Here is a 21,628-nt window from a genome sequence, read left to right as displayed (position 1 = left end):
AGCTTTGCCTAAAAAAGGCACTATGGGGGCAGCAAGAGCCTTGGCCAGTATTCAAAAGCCTAGAGGTGACAGATGCAAGCTGTCTCTTGCGAAGCAACGCGGCTTGTTGAGCATGTCGCCCCAGGCTGACAGACACTGGATCCCCTTTGAATGATGCCAGAAGCTTAGCCAATTGTTGAAATTGATCATTTTTTCCTTCATACTGAGGTATCATTCTTGGTGAGTGCAGGATGCTACTCAGGGTTAGGGTCATACCAGTCTGGGCTACATGATCAGACGGCTCTTCCATTTCTCTTTTCCTGTAGTCCAAGGAGGTACATCTCAGGTCATTCACACCAACATAAACAATGACAGAGTCATATTTGTACTTGTTCTGGAGTGACCTGAGTGCTTGTGTTATGTGGCAGATTCTGGCTCCAGACAGGCAGCTAACAGTAACCTTCTGCTTGTTCAGCATAGTGAGTGGGATGTCAGTGTGCCTGTCTATAGTCACCTATTACTAGTGTGTTAGGTATGTTATTTCGCCTTAAGGGCTGTGATTGTGCGGCACACTGATTTTGTGTTTTATGTGTTGTCTGGTTTGTGACGGGAGGTGCAGGTTGTTTGCGTGTCTGCTTTGGTGGTCTCTGATGCTCTTGCAGGTTTTTATTTAGAGCCTCCGAGTATGATTTTGTATATTTATGTGTATTTTTTGCCAGTGCTGTTTTAGTAGGTCTGTGTGCGGCTGTCGGTGTGGTGCAAGTGTTAACCTTCTCTTGACTGTCTGTTCCAGTCTTGGATGGAGACAGCTTAGCTTCCAGTTTGGCTGTATAATTGCATCTCTCGCATATGTTAGTGTTTTGTGGTAGGAGGAGAGGGTTGTCTGTGTACATGAGGCAGTTGTAACATTGCTTCAGGATACCCAGATTCACCAGCTGGACTAGAGAGTACACCTGAAATCTGGTCATGCCTGAATAGTAGGGTGAGCTGCTTAGTCACTTGGTTGGTGAGGGGTGAATAAAGAGCCTTGCCCTGCTGGGCAATCAGTGTCAGGGTATATTAGTGCTTGCTATTAGGTCTGAGCAAGTGCTGGGCTGTAGGATGCTTTTTGAGTGCTTAAGTTGAGAGTTAGACTAGTTTCAAGGGAAAAACTGAAGAGGAGACTTAGTGGAGCCTGGAATAATTTAACCATAGCTAACCAGCGCTGTCCGGTGCACAAAACCGTGCAAACACGGTTTTTATAGTAGGGAAATGAAAGAGATAGAAATTAGCCCAAAATGGCCAATAAACTACTAACTTCTGGGCTGGAATCACTCCTCCAGGGACAGATAGGTTGCTCAAAGCTCCCCTCTCTGACAGGTGAACAGAGAAACTTCCTTCTATCCAGGTAAGGTATGGGCAACTCAGAAATTAGTATCACAGCCCTGAATTCAGCAATAGCCTAAAACTGGACTATACTAGCTTAGAAAGGCGGGAAACAAGGAATTTTTTTTTTTTTTTTTTTTTTTTTTTTTTAAATAAGGTAAAAACAGTGAAAAATACACTTAAAACAGCTTTAAATGACTACAAATGATCAGAAAAGGCTATTGCACTTTAGTGTGTAGCCTACAACAGTTAAACACATTATTTAAACAAAAAGGCAGGCAGTCAAATAAGTACAATATGTGAAAAAAACAAGCCTTTAAATCACAATAAACACTGGAAAATATGCGTTTAGGTGGAAAACAGTTAAGTACAGCAAGAAAGTACAGAAAACTGATACTTAATCACTCCAAAGTCTCTCTTCTAAGCTAGAAGGCTTGTATCAGTTTAAGGCTTTCTAGTGCTACCCAGTAGGTTAGTTACAGGAAAGATAGGAAACAAGTGCAGATGTGGTCTTAAACCAGAAAGTTGAAAGAGATGGACAAACTGTCCAAATGGTTAATAAACTACAGTTTCTGGGCCAAGAACCTCTCCTCTCATGTAGACAGGCTACCTAGTGCTTACCACTCCCACTGATAAGCTAGAAGGCTTTCCTCCAACACAGAAAGGCTTGCGGGGCTCAGAAGCTTACCAACAGTCCTGGATACAGCAACTCTGTATCTGGACTAGGCTAGTTACAGGAAATATGGGAAACAAGCACAAGTGTGGTTTTTTAAACCAGAACATTGAAATAGATGGAAAAAAAACTGCCCAAATGGCCAGTAGCTACAATTTCTGGGCCAGGAACCACTCCTCTTATGGTAGATAGGCTACCTAATGCTTACCACTCCCACTGATAAGCTAGAAGGCTTCCCTCCAACACAGAAAAGCTTGGGGGGGGGGGGCTCAGAAGCTTACAAAGAGTCTTGAATACAGCAAATCTGTACCTGGACTAGACTAGTTACAGGAAAGGCAGGGAACAAGTACAAACGCAGGCTTTTAAGCCGGCAAGTTGAAAGAGATGGAAAACTGCCCAAAGGGCCAAATAAACTACAATTTCTGGGCCATAACTCACTCTTCCCATGGAGGATAGGCTACCTAGTGCTTACCACTCCCAATGATAAGCTAGAAGTCTTCCCTCCAACACAGAAAGGCTTGGGGGGCTCAGAAGCTTACCAACAGTCCTGGATACAGCAAATCTGTACCTGGACTTCACTAGTTATAGGAAAGACGGGAAACAAATGCACAATGGGCTTTTAACCAAAAAGAAGAAAGAGATGGAAAAACTGCCCAAATGGCCAATGAACTACAATTTCAGGGCCAAAATCCACTCTTCCTGTGGTGATAGGCTACCTAGTGCTTACCACCCCCACTGATAAGCTAGAAGGCTTCCCTCCAACACAGAAAGGCTTGGGGGGCTCAGAAGCTTACCAACAGTCCTGGATACAGCAAGTCTGTATCTGTACTTGAATAGTTACAGGAAAGGCAGGAAACAAGCTTAGATTTTTTTTTTACAGAAAAGCAGCTAAAACAGCAGTAAATACAATTCAAATTACAGTACAGGCCAGCACATCCAAGTGTGTAGCAACACTACGGCAAATACAGTTCAAATAAATGCAATTAAATTAACAAATGACTAAAAAACGAGTGCAGAAGGCAGTAAATTAGAAGGCTACTAACAAGCAGTAACAAGTGCAGAGTAAGAGTGACTGAACAGATAACAGCAAGCAGAACAGCAACTAAGACAGTTACAGCAAGAGCAGCTGAATAATATATATATATATATATTTTTTTTTTTTTTTTTTTTTTTTTTTTTTGAGGGAGGGAACACAGCAGGATTAAGAGGCTACAGGGATTGTCCTTCCCAAATGCTCTCTTTGTACACAGTAGGAGTGCCTGAAATCAGAATATGATCTCACTGCACTCACTGACATGTCTGAACAATGGTATTAATCCTTTCAACCACTAGAGGCATATCATAGTTAACTGGGTAATCTACCAGTATAGTACCTCACACTTAGTTCTGCACAGCTTTGGGCGTGCCGTCAGTGATTGGCACACCAAATGGGTGGGGATATTGAGGAAGACTGACAGGCATGCTAATTCACGTCATGTCATGTACACTGCTAAATATTCACGCACACAACGAACTCCATCTTCGTAGAAATTATTACTTTTTCTCCTTTTTCAGGGGGGCAAGCTGTCCTGCACCCCCTTGTGGGGGCACTGCACCCCCCACACCCCCCACTTCTTTTCAGATTTGGATGCCTTAATGCCAGGTGACTAGTTTGGCACTGAACAAGTGCTGTACAACAGTGCTGCTAGCATCTTGGGAAAACATTTTCAGCCGTTAAAATGTAACAGTATCGTTTAGAGAAACAGTTTGATTGTGTGAACTCTGCCTGATTTACTGACTGAAATGTGATGTACAACACACATTTTAGTTTTATGCCCCTAATAAAGCATTTCATTTTTTGGTACTGAATGTCTACAGTAAAACATTGGGTTGCTTTCGGCACAGATGCTGAATATTAATTACATTGCATTCCGCACACTGTTGAATAATCATGCTGCTGCCTCCACAGGACTGGAGGCGTGTTTGGGGCAGGCTTTGCTACTGTGCATCCTGTGAGGTACTACACTGATAGATTACCATTAACTGTCTGTGCAGATATAAATGTGCTGCAACAACATGAATGTTATCATTACTTATATTTTTGTAAAATCAAATCTGTAATAGTTTGCTGCAATGTTAGAATATGTAGAGTGCTAGTAGTCCAAAGATTCAGCTTTCTCCCCCTTTTTTAAGTGAACATCTGTAATATTGTTAAAACTCTGTAGAATCTGTTGACAAGTACAACATACTAAAAAGAAGTGAAGGGAAGTGCAACAGTAAAGATTTCCCCTTAACTTCCTGTGTCACTGTATAAAGGGCTGTTCTAAGACTCAGAACATTACAGGGATGATAATTTGCTGTTAACATAGCTCGAGGCCTGCATTCTAGGTGAGTAAAGCTTCACTCTTGTTGAAAAAAATGTTCTAATGAGCAATTTGAAGTAAAAACCTTTGAGTAAATTTTTAAAAAGCACTAAAAAGGTAGTTGCGATTATCCAAGGTTATTTGCCAGTGAAAAAAATGGCCATGAATGTAAAACACTTTTACTAGTTACAGAAAGCATATTTTAAAGAAAAAAGGACTATTAATACAGTTTTAAGCCTAAAACTAAACAGGCACAATATTTAAGTATAAAAAATACTGTATAAAGAAGCAGCACATTTTAAAGGAGAACTCCACCCTAGAGCTAAAAAAATATGTTTTTTCAGTCTATCTTTGTTTCCAGACCTATTTTAACACATAAAAATCACTCTAAGTGCTTTATTTGTAATTTTAGTCTGTTTACCACAGCATGGCTACTGATGAGGCTTGATATATCAATGTGATCTTCTTCTCCTTCAAGCCTTTCTTTTTCCCATAAACCATTTCAAGTCTTCTTTTTGTGACTCATGCCAGACATAAGGAAGTAACTGTGAATTCCCATGCCATTGACATATAATGGGAAATATGTGACTCACTGTCCGTTTGTATTCCTTCTGTGTTAGGCCTGCTTCTTTTCTGTTGTTAATCAGCCTCATTTATGTTTAGCTCACAGCTTGCTTTACACTATAATTTGAAGTTATCCAGCAGCAGCCAGAGTTGTAGCTAAATTGGATGCCTTTGTTCTTGGTGTTCTTTTGTATTCCGACATGAACTGACAGTCCCCTCCTTCCACACTACTGCAGAGGTGTGAAAACTGTCACTGCAACTGGCAGCTCACAATTGAAAGGAAGGGAGTACCATTTCAAATGTCTTCCCCTCTGCCTGCAGTCTGATTTAGTTATTTCATTTGTTTGGCAGCAGCAGAAAGATTTATTTAAACAATTTCAATTTAATTTTCTGAAGCCAGTTTCAGATAATTTGATTATTTCAGTATGTTTTATTACTAGTGATTTTTTTATTTACCCCTATTTATCTCTACAAAACATTATTATGTTAACTTATTGTTGCTTTCCAATCTCTGAGGAACAGCAGTCTAGTGACATGGCGTTTCTGTAATTTCCTGACATTTGCATCATCTCCACATATTTTGAATGACTGCAAAACAGTAATTTGCAAACCTGTGTCTATGATACTGGCACAGTAAAAGAATGTACTGAAATCTCACTGTATTCTACAGTCCATGCAGTGAAGTGTTTTTAACAGGGGTGGGGGGTCTACTGAATATTTTGGGCAAGTAAGTATCACTTGCATAATGCAGATAACTGATGCATTTTTTGAGCTTAATACGATCTTCTCGAACTCAGCTGAAACTATTTACCAATCCTCTAATACTTTAACCAGACTAGTAAATTTGCTTTGAGGCACTCCCTGTCTTTGTGCACATTTCCAATCTTACTGCTAAACTGCTCATATATTGAATTGTTAATTGGCAGCCAACATTACTCAGCCAAAAAATGTTTTTCATATTTTCACATTACAACTTTTGCTTCGGTCTTTCCAAAACAACAGAAGAAATGTATGCAGTTAGCACAAAACGCCACTTAGAAGGGTTTACACTCTATTGTAAATTAAGGGTTGCAGCATCCAATTTGCAGTTGTACTAACTAAACTTGTCAAGTCAGGCAGTAAGCACACAGGAGTGAACTGCTACTGTCAGTATCATGAGTACAGAATGACAATTTTTCCTCTATAATTTTCCTGTCTAATGTATTATAAGTCACTTTACCAGGCCATGCTGTGTGGCCTTTTGGGAATATTGCATGCACATCTTAGTCCAAGTTCTCCTAAGTATTGCAGCCAGAGATCCAAAAGCACACTTCATAGCACTCTCATTTTTGTGGAAATGTGTGTAAGCCCTACACATTACTAAAGGACATGTAAATTACATGTATCACATCACACAAACTCCTATTCCATCAACTTTGTGACAGCTGCATAATGTAATGCTGTCTCACACTGTGCATCAGACATTTGTACATGGTCACACAAGTTACAATGTGTCAAGGGTACCAGCCATCATCATCTGCACAGGTGATAGGTACCACTCTACACAATGGCTTGGACTACAAACACTGTTAGGAGGGCATGACTGTTACACAGGATTTTGAACATTGTGATGCCTGTGCCATGTGACCACACACTTGCTAATCAGGCTCATGTCTAACAATTAATGACTTCTCAGACATTGTGCAAGACTTCTATGGAAATTGGTTCCTGCTAGTTACATATGCTCAATATGTTTTTTTTTTTTTGGTTAGAGGAAAGAATACCTCCGCAAGAAAAACTCTCAGAAGCTTCAAATAAAAATGTGTGGTCATCAATACAACAATTTTTGAAAAACAGTATATAGATCAAGAAACTTTGATTTGTTTTGGAAAAAGAAGCATCTGAGGAAGTACAAAAATGTAAATGAAAAAAACTAGATATTTTGAAAAGTATAAAAGTTAAATATGGACATGGGAAAGAAGGAGAGATTTGATATGGTGCAATATTTATGCAAAGGCAAAAAACATACTCCTCTTGAAATAGTATCCAATGCAAAATTACTTGGTGTCCTCATTGATGATCAGCTTAAGTTTGGTATTCACCTCCATACAAACATCAAGAAAACACATCAGAATCTTGGAATGCTATACTGCTATAATCGCTACCTCTCTTCTTCTACCAAGCTAGTTCTCTTCACCACATACCTCATCCCATCTCTCCTATATGGTGCCCCTCTCCTCACTAACCTACAATCATCCCTCAATGCTAAACTTACCTCCTGCTACAACAAAATTACAAAATTTGTCACAGGCCACCGATCTTCCACTCACCACTGTGTAGCTCTTCACAAACTGAATTGGCTAGAGTTGCTCTACTATCTCACTTATATTCAACTCATCCAACCTCATAAACTTATTTTCACTCCCTCACTCTGCCTCTCTCTAGCTTCCACCTTCAAATTGCACATACCTGATAGACTCCTAAGATCAAACACTCAAAATCTTATTGAATTTCATAAACCTGCCCACCCACCTGGTAAGCTTATACTCTCATTTTCTCTAGCATGCCTCTAGAACTCACTGCCACCCCTGATCCATTCCACTAGCAGTCACTCCTCCTTTAAAACCTTGCTTCACTCACACCTAGCATCCCATTGGGAATGTTACTGCACTACTCCTGCTTAACTACATCTAAAACTCAGCCTTTCTCTCAGCAGGAGCTCACATACTTCTAAATTATCTAACAACCATTTTTTTCCTATTTTATGTTTGTTACCTCTGTATGAACCATCTGTTTTTTTCTTATTTTATTTCTGTTACCACTATATGAACCAACTTTCTGTAAATAATACTTATGATTATTATTCCTTTTAACTTGTATCTAAATTCATGCGTGTAATTGTACTTGCATTACTGTACAAAAATTGTTTATTATATTCTTGGTGCTTGTTTATTAAATATTTTGTATGTTTAGAGCTTTTCTCCCTAAGACTCCATTGAAAACGGGCTAATCTCAGCCCAATGGACCATCCTGGTAAAGCAACTGCAAATAAATATAAATTAATTAATTAATTAATTAATTAATTAATTAATCAATCAGCATAAAGAAGGCAGTCCCAAAGATATTCGAAGAGAAATACAGGCAAAGGCATCCAGATATGGAAAATTTCACAATAACAAAAAAATGATATCACAAAGAGGGACTGTAGAAAAGAAGATTAGTAAAGCAGAAGTTAAAAAAAATAGAACTTAAAGTTATGGAGTGTCTGCAAAGTGAAGGATTTGATGTAGAAGGTCTAACACAGGTTACATCACAGCATGATGGAATGAGTCTCCAAAGTAAGGAGAAACAGGAAAATCAGGAGACATCTGAAGAAGAAATATGAACATGGGAAAGAAAAAGAGATTTAATATGGTGTAATATTTATGCAAAGGAGAAAGCAAAACTAATCAATACAAAAAGAGCAGCACCAAAGGTATTTGAAGAGAAATACAGGCAAAGGAATCCAGACATGGAAAACTTTATAGTACTAAAAATAAGAAGACAGAGGAAAAGGAGATCAGTAATGGAGAAGTTAAAGAAATAGAAACTGAAGTCATGAAGTACCTCCAAAGTGAAGGATTCAGTGTAGAAAATCTAATTCAAAAAAGCACTATAACAGGACAGAACAACAGAACTCCAAATTAAAGTGAAACCAGTGGAATGGGAAGCAATTGGTCAGGTGCCATATGAAGATATTTTGGAGCCTTCCAGAGAAAACCAGTATAAACATTCACTTGAAGCTGGACAGCAAGGGACTGGACAGGAAACTGTGGAAACTCTGACGCAGTTAATATTGAGGAGTGATAGGCCATTGAGTTCTCATATGACAAAGCAACAGATGGCACATGATGAAGTTGAAGAGAATGTGCCACAGGATTATGCGATATAACTTTCTGTAGAATGCCCACAGGAAATGGAAAACAAAAAGTGTGGCCTCAGTCTAGAAGAAACCGAGCTAAGAGAAAAGTTGCTTAACTTGAATAGAGATAGACATATTAAGATCAATGAAAGAAGTACACTGTAGAAGGTCAATAAAACCCAGAAAGTCAGAAGTTCGATGAAACAAATGAACATAGTAATTAGGACTGTCCATAGAGATTCATGTGATACAACAGAAGTAAACAGGATAGATTACTGTGCAACTAAATTGATAAGTGATAAAATTCTACCACAAGAATGCAAGGTAGTGAAGGAGAGAAAGGGGAGAAATCGAACACTGTCATGGAAGTATCAAACAGAGAAAACTATAAAGCAACTAACACAAGAAGTGTCACTATTCGAGGAGTATAGAAGAGGGAATAGATCAATGAAAATACTTAGAAAGACAAGACGTGAAAAAATCAATGCACAGTATTAGAACAGGTCAGGATCTATCATGCACTTTCACAAATAAACTAAAAATCTCAGCACAGGCAGAAAACTTAGAATATATGTAGACAAATATAAAGGAAAAGTACAAAATAAGCAATTTATTGATGACCCAAAAAAGTTTTATAGAGAATTGGGTAACAAGGTAAAGGAATTTAAAGACCATAAAAAAAAAGAAATAGTGAAATTTTGCAAACATATCTATGAAGATCCTGTGGAACATAACAAAGATGCTAAATGGATAGAAGAAGTAAAAAGAATAAAGGTAGAGGATATGAAATGGGATGAAGTAACAACCAGTGAGATTGAAACAAAGTTAAGAAAAGTCTCTAATTGGAAAATCCCAGGCCCAGATGACGTACCTAACGTCTGGTTAAAAGTATTAACATCTTTGCATGAAGATTTAGCCATGAGTAAAAATTATTTATATGTGCACCCCGAACAGACACCAAGCTGGTTAACAACAGGAAAAACAATGCTCCTACTTAAGAGTGAACCGGCAAGCTACCATAAAAATTATAGACCAATAACTTGCCTTCCAGTGACGTACAAACTATACACTGGAATTGATGCCAACAGAGTCTATAGTCATTTAGAAGAAAACTCAATTATGGCAGTAAAACAAAAGGGGCAATAAAAGAAAATCATATAGAACAATGGATTATTTGCTGTTTAAGTCATAGTACAGAACTGTAAAAAGGGGAATAATTTAAGTATGCCATGGTTTGACTACAAAAAAAAAAAACATTTGGCAATATCCCACATTCACGGAAAGAAGAGTGCTTAAAAGTGTATAAGATACACCTTACACTGATTGACTACATTACAGTGACCATGAAACAGTGGCAGATCACTTTGCAATTAAGCCATGACAAAGGACAACTTATTATTCCAGATATAAAAATCCAAAGGGGGATATTCCAGGGTAATTGTCTATCACTGCTGCTATTCTGCCTTACCCTTACCCTTACCCATTAAGCTGTCTACTTAACAGCTTAGGTCATGGCTATAATGTGGCTCCTAGAAAGCAACAAAGTGTAAAGACTTCTCATCTTCTCTTTGTCTATGATTTGAAACTGTATAGCTCATCAGATGAGGAACTGAAAGCACAACTGGAAGTTGTCAAAACTTTTTAGATGATACAAGAATGTCATTTGGTCTTGATAAATATGCGAAAGCGGACCTTTAAAGCAGGAAAACTGTAGCACCAAGAAAACATCAGTTTGGGGCAAGAATGTGATCTAAAAGAACTTGAACAAGAGGGAGTGTATAAATATTTGGCAATGGATGAAGGATCAACAACAAAGCATGAACAAATGCAAATAGATGTAAATTAATCCTGAAAACAGCATTGACATCTAGGAACAAAATCCAAGGTATAAACCAATTAGCTCTTCCTGTCCTAACTTACAGTTTTTGGAGTAATTGATTGGCCCCAAAAGGTGTTGGATAGATTAGATAGGAAAACAAGAAGGATGCTTCATGCTCATCAAATGAATTATAAATATCAGTGCATACCAAGATTATATATTCCCCATTCCGAATGAGGGATGGGCCTCCTTGAAATTGATTATATGTATAGATCTGCAATCGTCGGACTCCACACATCTGCTGACCTCACAAGACCCAAATGTAGTGAAAGTTTTGAAACATGAGGAGAATAAATCTAAGATGACTTCCCTACTTAGGCTAGCAGAAGCATATCAGCATCAAGCAGGAATGGAAATCAAACCACAACTGGATAAAAATCAGGCAGTAACTGAATGTGCCAAAAACAAAAGAAAGAATATAAGATGAAGGACCAGATGAGAAGGCAAGAAATGTGGAAAATGCATAAATATAGTTGCAAGTATAGAAAACTTTTGGAAGAACCTCATGCTGACCAGGAACGAATGCAGGAATGGTTAAGGAGAGGCGAATTTAAACCAAGAGATGAAAGGTTAACATTGGCGGCACAAGACAGTGGACTACGTACACGTTGGTTTACAAAGTCCACTGAACGTGGGAGAAACAGACAAATGCAGGTTTTGTAAAATCGAACTGGAAACAGTTGCACATCTCATTGCTGGTTCCAACATACTAATGGCAGAAGGGCTGTATACTGAAAGGCATAATAATGTGGCGAGACTGATGCACTGGGGATCGTGCAAACATTATGGTACTGAAGTGTCTTAAAAACGCTGGAAACATAAGCCACAAAGCGTCACAGAAAATGAAGGAGTCTACATCACATGGGATCATCCACTGCCAACGGTTCAAAAGATAGATGCTAGAAAACCGGATATAGTGATCCAGGAAAAGAAGAGAAAAGTAACACTGATCACTGAAATCGCCACACCCAGTGACTACAGTGCCCTGGGTACAGAGAGACACAAAGTCATAAAATATCAGGATTTGCAGGCAGAAACAAGAGCAAAGTGGAAGAAATATACCCAGACAGTTCCAATAGCAGTAGCAACAATGGTTCTTATAAAAAGGAGTCTACAATCATATTTAAATATACTACTAATACATGTAACACCATGCAAATTGCAGAAGGAGTCATTACTGGGCACATTGCTGGTGCTGCGAAGAGCACTTTTGGCTGACATCAAAGAGTGAAACAATACTCATTTCATGAACTTTAATCATACTTTGACGTAGGAAAGAGGTCCATTCCCATCATGGTATTAGAAACCCAAAAGATTTGGAGAAACTATATATATATATATATATATATATATATATATATATATATATATATATATTTATTTAACATTTGTTAACTGGGAATGTCCGACTGGGAACAAAGCTAATTTTCATTGGAGGCCCAGGGAGAAACACTCCAGATGCATGTCTTTGTAACCTGGAAAGAAACCAGAGCACCCGGAGGAAACGTACACGAACACAGGGAGGACAAGCAGACTCCACACAGAAGGTACCCCAGCCAAGAAATTTTTTTTATATATATATATATATATATATATATATATATATATATATGTATGTATAAACACACACACACATATTTGGAGTGTACTTAGAAAAGAAACTGAGAAAATAAAGCGTGAACCTGACCTGCTAAATGGTTTGTGGGCAACAAGGGAAACTTCAGAGCTCCAGGCAGCAAGTTTCCTCTCTTAAAAGGAGAGGGCATGCAACCCTGTGCCACCACTCTCCACAATTTCGTCACTGCACACACCTACACATTTACATTTAAATATTATAATCAATACTCAAAATACCTTGAGATATCTCAACTGAAGATGAAGAGAAAATCTGTCACATAAAAACTGCCACAACCTTAAAACACAAGTTCCTTTCACTTTTATTCCTGCCTCTTTTTTATATAACTCCTACCCTTGTTATTCTTCTAACTGCCCCTTTACGTAATACTCTCTTCCATGTTTATACCCCTACAGTCTCCAAACCAGTCTATAAGCATTATTTTACTTCTTTAAACACTGTCCATACAACATGTAAATACCACACTGCCATAACATACCCTTTCTAGGTTACGTAATGTACCTGTTTCTGTTCTCTTACTTTATACCACATTTTTGAAAAAAAAAAAAAAAAAATCTGTATGTGATTACCTTTTCCTAATCCATGGGCTAAGTCTGAAAATGGCCCATATAATCAAGCATTCTTACCCCATCAAGCATTCTACCCCGGTTCTATCCAAGTTTACAGAAACATACACATAATTAATAAATGTTATACATACATGTATGCATGTAATCAGATGTTACATTAGACAATTACTCTTCTGATGCTCTAGTGCTACCCCTTTTTCAGCTCATTTATGCTCAGTGATGCTTAATCACGTATAAAATGTAGTATCTGTTACATGTGTAGTAGCTCTTCACCCGGATAATCTAACATAGACAATTATCACAACTGAATGCCTACTTCTCTCAGAACATCCTTGAAAGGCCAGTTATATTGAGAATACTTCTCTCACTCTCCTCCCTTCTTACCATCTTTATACACTCCTCCTTCACCTTCCAACTTTTTCTTTCACCTTCCTTCATACTCCCCTGTCCACTTTTTTGTAATTTGACTGACTAATCTCCACGGGGGATTACTCTTCCACTATACTATAATTTAGTCCTTCTTATTCTACTGTTATTTTTCTTTAGATAAATATTTTAATTTCTATGAATATATTGCTCTTCCACTCTCAATGTGTGCATATACCGATCTGTTACCATTTATTTGTGTGTTACTGCAATTCACTCACAAACTGAATTAATATTATGTGAAACAGAGCTAAAATCTATGAAACATTTTCATGGCAAGATATTTGGTGTTAGCTGTGCTATTATGCAAATGCATAATCTCTTTTATTTATTTCTAAACTACACTTTTGTAAATATTTTATGTGAAACATTTCTGTAATTTATGCTATAAATTTATGCAAAGATATTGATTCTCTGGAGCTTTTCACTATGGACCACCCAATAATATGCGATTTCCCACCCACCTAATCTGACTTTTCTGAGCAACACAAGCAAGCAAATAAATATGGCTGTGTCACAATGTAAAGAAGCAATCTGATAGAGATACATAATCTGCATACTCAATGATGTGCAGCTCAATGAACTGTACAGTGAGGGTTCCTATTAGATGACCGAAGACACATTCTATTGAGTGCATCTTGGTCGAACTTAAAACAACGAAAAGGCAAAATAGCGAAGCAGCTTTTAAGCAAATTCTTTCCCATGGAAAGAATTTGCTTGTCTGCTTCCATTACTTTGCCGTTTTCGGCACTGTAGTGCGATCTCAGAGTTGATATATTTAAGTAAGGGGGTGTGGGGGGCAAAGCCCCCCACTTTATGTATTGTTTCATTTTTTTTTTTTTTTTTTTTTTTTTGGAACACTGTTCTGAGCTTTTGAGATTGTAAGCTTTCGCTTACATGAGGTCGATTATTCATTGTTCGATGATATAATATAGACCCGTACAGTCTTCTTCTTCTTCTTTCGGCTTTTCCCGGTAAGGGGTCACCACAGTGGATCACCTGTTTCCATTTCTTTCTGTCCTCTGCATCTTGCTCTGTCACACCAACCACCTGCATGTCCTCTCTAACCACATCCACCTTATCTTAGGCCTTCCTCTTCTCCTGTTACCTGGCAGCTTCATCCTTAGCATCCTTTTCTCAATATACCCAGCATCCCTCCTCAGCACATGTCCAAACCAAAGCAATCTCGCCTCTCTGGCTTTGTCTCCCAACTGTCCAACCTGGGCTGACCCTCTAATATACTTATTCCTAATCCTGTCTACCCTCATCACACCCAGTGCAAATCTTAACATCTTTAACTCTGCCACATCCAGCTCTGACTCCTGCATTTTTGTCAGTGCCACTGTCTCCAACCCATAAAACATAGCTGGTCTCACTACCCTTTTGTAGGCCTTCCCTTTCACTCTTACTGGTACACATCTGTCACAAATCCAGTCCTGACACTCTTCTCCACCCACTCCACCCTGCCTGTACTCTCTTCTTCACCTCTCTTCCACACTCGCCATTCCTCTGAACTGTTGATCCCAAGTATTTAAACTCATCCATCTTCGCCAACTCTACTCCCTGCATCCTCACCATTCCTCTATCCTCCCTTTCATTCACACACATATATTCCGTCTTAGTCCAGCTGACCTTCATTCCTCTCCTCTCTAGAGCATATCCCCACCTCTCCATGATCTCCTCAACCTGTTCCCTACTCTCACTACATATCACAATGTCATCTGCAAACATCATGGTCCACGGGGACTCCTTTCTGATCTTGTCTGTCAACCTGTCCATCACCAGTGCAAATAAGAAAGGGCTCAGAGCTAATCCTTGATGTAATCCCACCTCCACCTTAAATGCACCCACTGCAGATCTCACCGCTGTCACATTACCCTTGTACATATCCTGTACCACGCTTACATACTTCTCTGCCAATCCTGACTTACTCATACAATACCACAACTTCTCTCTAGGCACCCTGTCATATGCTTTCTCTAAGTCCACAAAGACAGAATGCAACTCCTTCTGACCTTCTCTGTACTTCTCCATCAACGCTTTCAGAGCAAACATCGCATCTGTAGTGCTCTTTCCTGGCATGAAACCATACTGATGATCACTAATCATCACCTCCCTTCTTAACCTAGCTTCCACAACTCCTTCCCATAATTTCATGCTGTGACTGATCAGTTTTATCCATCTGTAGTTACTACAGCTCTGCACATCACCCTTATTCTTAAAAATCGGTACCAAAACACTTTTTCTCCACTCCTCAGGCATCCTCTCACTTTCTAAGATTTCATTAAACAATCTGGTTAAAAATTCCACTCCCATTTCTCCTAAACACCTCCAAGCTTCCACAGGTATGTCATCTGGGCCAACAGCCTTTCCATTCTTCATCCTCTTCATAGCTATCCTTGCTTCCGTCTTGCTAATCCATTGCACTTCCTGATTCACTATCCCCACATCATCCAGCCTTCTCTCCCTCTCATTCCCTTCATTCATCAGCCCCTCAAAATACTCCTTCCATCTGTTCAACACATTCTCCTCGCTAGTGAGTATGTTTCCCTCATTATCCTTTATCACCCTTACCTGCTGCACATCTTTCTTAGTTCGGTCCCACTGTCTAGCCAATCGGTACAGGTCCTTTTCTCCCTCCTTAGTGTCCAACCTTTCATACAACTTTCTATACACCTTATCCTTAGCCTTTGCAACCTCTCTCTTTACTATGCACCTCATCTCCTTATACTCCTGTCTACTTTCTTCATCTCTCTGACAATCCCACTTCTTCTTCGCTAACCTCAGACCAGTACAGTGATGATGTTTAATTTGCTGATCATATTTAGCCAAGAAGAAAGAGGGATAAAGTAAGAATATTTAGTCTTTATTTTGAAGTTAATAGCACATTACATTTTCTGAGAACTTTATTTTTCCTAATACTACTTGGAAAGGGGCTTAGCTCTCCTTAACTACCTTTAAAAACTAAGCAAGCATCAATGGGGTACCAACACGCCCATTACCAGCAGCATTATGCAAAACACAGTTTACAAATAGTGCAAAATAATGACACACATATTAGTATTACTGTCTCACAGAGCTTGGTTCTTCAGTTGAGTTCCTGACTGGGGGCACCCTCTACAAGGAATCAGCATGGCTTCCTTGTGTAAATCCACAGTGGTTTTTACAGAGCACTCATACTTACATCCACATTGTAATGACAGGAGGTAGAGATAATGGCAATCCTTCCAAACTGATGTGGCTGTGTGTATAATATGCATTTTATATACATCTATATAAATATAGATACACACATACAGGTATGTTACTATAACAGAGTGGCATCCAGCATCCTTGTTTTCTCTGCCTCCTCCCTGAACAGTGAAATGGATAGAGAATGGACTGGAGAATAAATGGATCAACGAGTCCGCGGATAACACACACACACACACACACACACACACACACACACACACACACACACACACACACACACACACACACACACACACACACATTTCAGTGTGTGCCCTGCAAGAGGTCCAGTGTTCTTATAGCCAATACAAATGTGCGTGCTGCTGTAAAGATGTGCGAAACAATGAAAACACAAATCCACATGCAGCATGCACTGGTTTCTTCAACAATAACTTCAATGCATGACACATTAACCTGAGCTGGCAAAACAGTGCTCCTCAGAAAACTGCCTTTACATCAGGCTTATCTCTTCCATTCTTGATTACACCCCTTTTTATCTTTTTACATTATCCACATAAATGTCACCTTTGCTTCACACAATAACACTGAAAAATCAATAGCACTATAATGGTTTAATTACAGAAACACGCTTGCTACATCCTTGTAAATAACACAAAAATAAATAAATAAATCCATTACCACAGCAGCATGTAAAATATCAGTTTCTTGAACTATCTCACCTCAGACTGAAGCAATTCCCATACACAAACAGGGATGATTATCAAACCACCAGTCTGACCGAACAATGAAGGAAACCACCAGTATTCAAAACTACCATTGCCCACCTCTTATCTGCCATTGTAACTCTTAAAAGTCTATCAGAGGAGACGGACATTAATATTCCCCTTACTTGTTTGGTCAAATTATATTACTTTTTATAGGATTACTCAGTTAACATTTTCTCTTCTCTAAAATCAGACCTGAGTGAATTACCTGTATGCATTATTCTAATAGGAAGTCCTCTTGGAACATACTATCAAGACGAACATAGGTTCATAGGATGATACTAAGCTATTGGCATCAAGGCCCTTATAAGCCTAGCCAAGAATTTTGCCCATGTTCCCACAAAGTCAGCACATTTCCCTTGTCCAGCAGGGACACAAGTGGGATCCCAGAGGTGTATTTTCTGTTTCCCAGTCAGCCAGGTTCATCTTAAAGAGGACTAAAGAGGTACTCTGCTTGACATGGAGAGGGAATCTATTCCACAGATGGGGGAATCTTTGGGACACAAATGTATCCCCGTCAACAAGTTCTATTAATGTCACAGACAAGGTTGAGGCCTTGCATGCGGGTTGTACAAGTGGAGTTTGACTTACGGATATGCAGCAACTCCATCAAAGCTGGGTCCGAGATGGCCTTGTATGCCAGACACAGGTCACCTCTGAGCAATCTGTACGAGACTGAGTAGAGGGACAGGGGCTTTTAACCTACCTGTATAGGGCAGGCTATTGTTAACTCACTTTAAAGAAAGTCAGGTTCCAATACTGTCTTTCATACTTGAAGCAAAAGTTGTTCGCATTCTTTAAAAATAACTTTATTGTCCAACAGTATGCAAGGAATATTACCATCAACATTATCTGAAGTGTAATCCAAGTACTCAGAACTTCTCATTGCCACTGCCAACATGACAGCTTGTAGAACTTCCCCTAACAGGAAGCAATCAGTTGTTGCTCTAACCATTGACTCTTCATTTTTCTCTCTCTCTCTCTAGGCATATAAATATCTGCAGTCATGGTAATAATTTTCTTACTATTACCGACTCCTTTATTTTTATGCCCCATATGATGCCCATCCATGGAGACATCACTTTCTACTATCATGGAGTGTACAGTTAACCAGCTGCTGTTCAATTTCTTCCACTGAAAGTGAAGCACAAAATGATATGTTGTATATTCAAGAAAACAAAAATGTGTGCTGCACAGAAGAACAGTCCAAAATGTGGCTAATCCAAAAACTGTAAAAAAACTGTTGAAATGGTGGCACAAAAAATTGGTTGTTTGCTCCAAAAGCACTCTTTTTTTGAAATAACAAAACTGATAAGCACTTTTGTCTCTAATACATACAATGGCACAAAACTTCATCATATTTATATCATACACAATATGCACAGTATAAATACCTTAATCAGAGTGACATGACAGAATCATGTGACTTACCCATTACAATAACTTTTATTTGACATTTCATAATCTAACTCATTGCATAATGGTTATTGTCACAGGTAAGGCTGGGGACATAGTTTGACTAGTACAATCAGAGCTTTGTCCATGACTGCTCTTGTTTCAACAGAACATTCCAGTATGACTGCAGTACTGCTGCTGATACACTCAATCAGCTGGTCCATCTCCTGACCCCCAATACATTTACTCATGAACAAGATCCCAAGATACTTAAACACCTTCACCTGAAGTAACTGTTGCTCCCTGAATAAGGAGATCCACTGTTTTCCTGAGAAGAACCATGGCGTCTGATTTGAAGGAACCGATTTTCATCCCAGCAGTGAATCAGTGCACTGCATGCCAGGGAACACACTTCAGGTGGACTTGTCACTTCAGACCATTTAGATTCCAAGCCAGAAAATATTCTGCCAAAGACCTTAAGAAGGGAGACCTCTACTTCCCAGGAGTGGAAACTGAACAAGTACTTCTTTGTCATGATCATTAGCCTGAGAGGTCTTCCAAATGTAGACCTGTTTGCACATTAGTTGGACACACAGATTCCTCTGCTTTAATTCAGCTTTCCCACAGCAAAGTTTGGGTATCCAGAGGGTTTTCCACAGTCTGGAACCCACAGCTTTTATATCTATATCAACATATTTCTTCATCTCTTCTGTATCAAAGTCTACCCTTAAAAGTTATAAAGAAAGCAAAACACAATTTGTTCTCATTGCTCCACTGTGTCCAAAACAACCCTGGTTTAACCATCTTAAGTAGTTCTTAGCATTTTCAGCCTCTGACCCTAAATCTTTGCAATAATCCTTAAACTTTTCAAGAATGAAGGGTACTGATTCCCTACTTCAAGCCTGTCAGTTTTACAGCATGGATGAAATCGTGCTGGTTTCTAACAGCTGCCCTTTTTTCCTGACATGATGTGGTTTCTATTTAGAAATAAACTAAGAGGCGTACATCTAGAAAATACTACTTGTTTAAAAGGAAGAGAATTTCCTAGCTTCAGGTTCAGTTGCTCAGTTTTTACATAACGTCACTATTTTGATTAATTATTTTCTTGATTTGTTATTCAGTAAAGCTTTATCCATTTTTGTTTATCTGCCCATGCTACTTCTTTCTGCATGTAAGGTCTCTAGGGTACCCTTCTTCTTCAGTATTGGACCTCAGTTTCCTGGTTCTGAAGTTAATGCTACCTCCATGTGAAAGTTCTGGGCCATTTTGTCAACAGCCAACTAATTAACAACAGTCTTATTGACTTTTAAGTTGTTGACAAGATAGACCAATCGACAAGACAACATGCTGAGGCACCATATTTTGACTTGTCAGTGAAATCACCGATATGCTACAAACTTTTAAAACCAAACTTTGTTGCAGGGGGGTAATCCCACTGTAGCTCCACACTCCATGCTAATTGTATAAGCTAACTCCTAGACTGGACTATCATGGATAAAGGAACTGTTCTATCTGAGACAAGAATCAATGACCTCGGCTCCAACCTAATAAATTTAAACAGTCAGTCAATGAAAGAACCCTGTTTACACAGCTCTTGATAAGCTATCATTAATAAAAAAGAACCACACCATACACAAACCTGCATCTACATCAGATTTGAAGTACTGTTCCTGGAAGAATGATTTTGGTAGTAGCTACCTCAACCAAAATTTCTGAAATGCAAGCCCAAATGTTTAAAACCCTCATAAATCTTCCATAACAACAGCATGTCTCAGATACCCAGTCCTTCTCTTATGCCAAAGGTGGACAGTGAAATTTCATTTAACTAATACATTGAATTTGCCAGTCATTTTTCACCAAACAAGAGAACAAAGGGAAAAGGATATTATAAATGATAGACATTCTCAGAAAACTGAGACATTACGCTGAAAGAACCGATGTATGGGCACATGGAAGGTGCCGTGAAAGCTTTGGAGACAGCTATTGCTTCCTGTACAGGATACAACCCATATAGCTTAGGCTACTGCAGCAGTGATCACTTGAACATCAACTGCTATGGTAAGTTTACTTACACATCTATACTTTCTTGGGGGTGTTGAATCTTATGGACTTATCGCTAATAATTTGTTTGATATACCACTTTTGTTCATGCCTTTTCTGGGCATAAGTGCAGACTTTTTTAACTATTCTACTTTTAATGGCCATAGATTGAGGGACTGCACAGGCTTGTTCTCATAAGGATGGCCAACTGTTGAAAAAATTTGGCCAGGAGACGTGTTTGCTGATGGCTGTATTTTATTTATTTTACATTTGTTGACCGGGCTAGTCTAGCTGGATATATGTCCATTTTCAGTAGAGGCCCAGGGAAAAAGCTCCAATATTGGCAATCGTAACAAGAATACATTATATGCAATAGTAACATAAAATACAGTACATTATTTTGGATCAGAGATACTAACTTATACAGATTAGCTTATTAAACTTGTGATAACATTTGATACAGTACATTATTTTAGATCAGACATACAAACTAATACTTAGTAGTTTAATAACATTTTAAGGTCGACTGCAATATAAATGTAAAAAAAAAATAGACAGGTAGAGATAAGTTAGTACAGTAGAGGGCTAGAGGGTATCTCAACCACACTTGTAATTATGCAGCTATGATGCTATGTTTAAATGTCTGCTGTTACAATAAGCACATATGTAAGTTATGCTTTATCACGCTGACTCCTTGTTGGTGACAACCACACAGAATCTGGGAGTCCTTGGTTCAATCTCCATACTAGGGTCAGAGTTTTCCTTTCCTGTTGAGTTGTTTTTATTGATTTGTAGTTGGACTTCAAGATGTACAGTCCCAGTAGCCTGCAGACTTCTGTGTCTCACTCATGGTACAGAAGTTGAGATTTTTTTTTACCTACAGTATTTCAGATCAACACCTATTGAATGTGTCTGATGCAA

The 21,628-nt window shown here is 38.7% G+C and overlaps 1 protein-coding gene across 1 annotated transcript in view; it reads left to right on the top strand.

Moving 5' to 3' along the window:
* LOC122811495 (protein FAM71B-like) overlaps nt 1-21,628 on the top strand; it is a 703,144-nt gene that overhangs the window by 573,586 nt on the left and 107,930 nt on the right. The gene's annotated exons all lie outside the window — the stretch shown is intronic.

The sequence above is a fragment of the Protopterus annectens genome, chromosome 9.part0 (assembly GCF_019279795.1).
Source record: "Protopterus annectens isolate FY-2018-M chromosome 9.part0, PAN1.0, whole genome shotgun sequence".
NCBI classification, from domain to species: Eukaryota; Metazoa; Chordata; order Ceratodontiformes; family Protopteridae; genus Protopterus; species Protopterus annectens.
The sequence above is the reverse complement of the archived record's forward strand: the minus strand, read 5'-3'. Positions and strand labels throughout refer to the sequence as shown.